The sequence below is a fragment of the Elephantulus edwardii genome, unplaced genomic scaffold (genome assembly GCF_000299155.1).
Source record: "Elephantulus edwardii isolate Elephantulus edwardi_28Jun2011 unplaced genomic scaffold, EleEdw1.0 scaffold00051, whole genome shotgun sequence".
NCBI classification, from domain to species: domain Eukaryota; kingdom Metazoa; phylum Chordata; class Mammalia; order Macroscelidea; family Macroscelididae; genus Elephantulus; species Elephantulus edwardii.
This window is the reverse complement of record NW_006399801.1, coordinates 18,168,832-18,173,381: the sequence shown is the minus strand read 5'-3', so window position 1 is coordinate 18,173,381 and position 4,550 is coordinate 18,168,832. Positions and strand designations below refer to the sequence as shown.

At 38.9% G+C, this 4,550-nt stretch overlaps 1 pseudogene; it reads right to left on the bottom strand.

Annotated features, from left to right (window-relative positions):
• Nucleotides 1–3,948: 3,948 nt before the first annotated feature.
• The window catches only part of LOC102864446, a 7,387-nt pseudogene continuing 6,785 nt past the window's right edge, over nt 3,949–4,550 (bottom strand).

The window sequence follows — 4,550 nt, the reverse complement described above, 5'->3', positions numbered from 1 at the left end:
CAAAAAGATGTGTTCTTGTGTTCCATCAAGTCACCCATGACTCATCGTGACCCTGTGTACAATATTTTGCTCTGAGTTTATAGACCTAATCTTATCATTCCAGTTAGTGTCAATACATCATGTCAAGGGTTTTTCTTTCTTGCACTGTCCCTCAACCTTCCAAGCATGACGTCTTTCTCCAAGGACTAGTCCTTCCTGGCCATACGCTCAAGTAACATGAAACAGAGCCTTAAAACCCTTGCCTCCAAGGAGAAACTTGATTTCACTCTCTTCAAGACAGACCTGTTTGTTTTCCCAGCAGTCCATGATATGTTCAATAATCTTCTCCAGCTCCATCCATAACTCAAAGGAATCAGTTTTTTTTTTTCCTTAGTCATTTTCCAGCTCTCTGAACTATAGCAAATAATTGCAAAAACCATGGCCTGGATCAGGTGCCCTTTAGTTTCTAGACTGACATCATTTTTCTTTAGCACTTTGGAAATGACCCTGACAGCAGATGTTGCCAGTGCAACTTGCCTTTTGATTTCCTGACTGCTGGTATGGAAAGTCTCTGGGTGCTATTGGGCTGGCTGGACACCTCTTGCTGGAAGCCAATGAGAACCTGAAGCATGGGTGGACCTGAGGCCTTGGAAAACTCGAGTGGCTTCAGAGGTGTTGGTATGAAAAGTCTCTGGGGCACTAGTCTGTCCACTGGTACAGAGGTAACTCGTGGTTGCTGTGATGCTAAACACTGTGACACTGATGTGTCAAATGTGATAATGGTTACCCATGGTGGACAGTGTTTAGTGGAGCTCCCTGATTAAATAAGCTTGGAAGTAAGAGAGGCATCCACTTCTAAAGAGCTTGCCTCGGGGAACCCTATGGACTCAATGAAAGTTATACAAGAGTTCAGATCTTTCATTCACGGGGTCACTATGACTTGACAGCACTTAACAGCAACAACATCAGTGCCAAGAATGTTGATTGTGGAACTGAGCAAACTAAAATTGTTAACAATTTCAATCTCTTCGCCATCTATCATGGTGCTGCCAGCTAACTCTGTCTTCTTGATGTTTTGCTCTAATATATATTGAAGACTACATATTGACCTTCTACAGCAAGCACTCAGGTCCTCCTTAGTTTTTGCAAGCAAGGTTGTGTCAGCTGCATAACACAAATCTTGGATGAGTCATACTCATTCTGATGCCACTCTCCTCCAGATAACGCCCAGCCTTCTGAATGATCTGTTCTACTTACATACTGAAAAGGTATGGAGACAAGACTTATTGCGGATACCCTCCCTTCCTAATTTTCAACCATGCACTGTTTCCTTGCTCTGTTCCTATGATTTCGTCCTGGTCCAAGTATTGGTTTCACATGAGCACAATCAAGTGTTCTGGGATTCCTTCCCATTCTTCTCAAAGTTAGTCCCAATTTGTTACTATCACACAGTCAAATGTCTTTGCATAGTCAATGAAGCACAGGAACTCTTTCCTCTGGTACTCTTTGCTTTCAGCCAAGATCCATATGGCATTGGTGATAATTAGTGCCATGAAGTCTTCTAAATCCAGCTTGTAATTCAGGTAGTTCACTGCCAATGTACTGTTCCAGTTGTTTTTGGATATTGTTGTTGTTGTTATGTGCCGTCGAGTCATTTGTGACTCATAGCGACCCTATGTACACCAGCCCTAAGCTCTGCTCTGTCCTATGCCAATCACACTGCCTCTGACACAACCATCCCGATTACACCAATCACTGAATCAATCCATCTCATAGAGGGTCTTCCCCCCTTGTGCCGTCCCTCCACCCTCCCAAGCACGATGTCCCTCTCAAGGACCTGTCCCTCCTTGCAACATGCCCAAAGTATGTCAAACGAAGCCCCAGAATCCTTGCCTCCAAGGAGTTGCTTGGTTTAATCCTCTCCAGGATGAATCTGTTTGTTTTCTTGGCAGTCGATGGTACATTCAATACTCGTCTCCAGCACCACAGCTAAAAGGCATGAGTTCTCCTTCTGTCCTCCCTAGTCATTGTCCAACTCTCTGATGCATAACAAGTGACACCATAGTCTCCAGAGAGACACCATTGCTCTTTATAAGAAACATAAATGCAAGTTATACACATGGATTTCACCTGAAGAATAGGAATAAGATCTATTACATCTGTGTAAAAAACCACTGGAGAAGCTCAGTATCAGCTGTGAAAACTAGGACAGGAGCTAATGGTGGAACAGACTACCAACTACTCATATGCAAGTTCAATCTGAAACGGAGGAAAATTAAACCAAATCCACAGGAGCCAAAATATGACTTTGATTTCATCCCATCTGAATTTCAGAATCATCTCAGGAACAGGTTTGAGGCCTTGAACACTAATGAGCGAAGACCAGATGAGTTGTGGGAGGATGTCAAATGTATCATCCAGGAAGAGTGCAAACGGTCATTACAAAGACAGAAGAGGAAGAAAAGACCAAAATGGATGTCAGAAGAAACTCTCAAGATTGCACTGGAGTGTAGAGAAGCCGAAGCACAAGGAAGAATTGAAGATACTAAAGAGTTGAATAAAAGATTTCAAAAAACAGCACGGGATGACAAAGCAAAATATTACAATGAAATGTGCGAGGAGCTAGAGTCGGAAAATCAAAAGGACAGAACTCGCTCAGCATTTCTTAAGCCCAGGGAACTGAAGAACAAATTCAAACCTAGAGTTGCTATAATCAAGGATGTTTTAGGCAGAATATTGAATGGTCCAGGAAATATTAAAAGAAGATGGAAAGAATATACTGAGTCATTGTATCAAAAGGAATTGGCAGATACAGAAGAATTTAATGAAATAACATGTGACGTTTTGGGATAATCTATATATTAATGCAGAGTATACATAAGAGTCTAAGAGGAGAAAAATATTAGAAGAAAAATCATAATTAGAGGAAAGAGAAAGTAGCTGGCATGATTGTCTATTTTAATCTAATTATGTAATTAGATCAAATGTGAACATTTAAAAATAATTTTAAGAAAGAAGTTATTACCTTGGCCTTTAAAAAAAGAAAATTTAAGGAATATTTTTCTAAAAGAAATCTACCTTGAGTATATGCAAATATATAAATCAAGATAAAAGGGAAAGTAAATTAAACCAAAATATAAAATTATTTGGCAAAGAGAAAGCTATACTAGCAACTTTATAATTAAAAAAATAGGCTACAGTTCAAGGGATATTATCAGGAATATAAAAGAATATCTATGCACATATGAATATAACAACTAAAAAAACCTCCATAAAACACAAAACTCCACCTCATTGCTAATGGCTCATGGGTGATCCTTCAGTAGGTTTCTGAGGCTGTAATTGCACAGGAGGAGATTTCTCATCCTGTGGAATAGCTGGCAACAAAGAGGTGCTGCCTTTGCGATAGCAGCACAACTCCTTACCGTGTTGCTACATCTTTCAGCACAAAGCAATCTTAGCACTGAACAGAGCAATAAACAATTCTATAGTTATAGTTAAAGATGTCAACAGCTTTCTTAGAAATTAATAAAATAAGTAATAATAATAATAAAAATAATAAAAACCCAACCCTTCATTTCCAGTGAGATAGAACAACTCATAGCTTACATTCCCTCTGGGTTTTGTGCCTTTAATCACATGAGAGTTAAGTGTCTACGTTTCTCCTTTGGAGATCCTGGTGGATTTCAACTTTCAGAGATATAGCTCTTTTGTTTACCAGGGTAACACTTTACAAAAAACAATGAGGCTAGAAATGACCTGGAAAACACTAAAATCTGAGTTAACGTAATTGGCATTTAAAGGGCCATCAAGAAACCTTGGAGAACATGCTATTTTCAAGTGTATATAGAAAATAAAACATTGTCCAAGAAAGTGAAAACAAAGAGATAATAATTCACAATTAAATGCTAAGTTATTAAGTAAGGTGAAGATTGCATAAGCTAAGTGTCAAACATTATCTAGTATATGCTACACTGTTTCAATAACCAGAAATACTAGATGTGATACTAGACCTTGGGCTCTCATCCTGTAATGAGATCAAAAGTTAGGGTTCAGGCAAAAAATATGTTTTACTCTTACCTTCAAACTTCTTGTATCAATTTGACTACTCATACTGACCCTGTGAACAATGGATCTGAACCCTGCCCTATCCTGTGCTATCCTCATTATCTCTGATATGCATGAGCCCATTGATACAGTCACTGTGTAGATCCATCTTGTCAACAGTCTTCTTTTCTTTCACTCTCCATCCATTTTTCCAAGCATGATGTCTTTCTCTAAGGACTGGCCCATTTCTAAACAATATGCCCAGATGAAGCTTCACTGTCCTTGTCTCCAAGGAGCACCGTAACAGCACTTTCTCCAGGACATATGTCTTTGTTCTCTTGGCAATCTCTGGGATAGTCCTTACTATTCTCCAACAGTACAACACAAAACTATTGGTTCTTTTACTATTCTTCATCATGCAACTTTGAGATACATAGTAAATAAATGGAAAGAGCATAGCTTGAATCAGGTGAACCTTAGTCTTTAAACTGACATCATCGTTTCTTTTTTTAAAAAATTTTAAT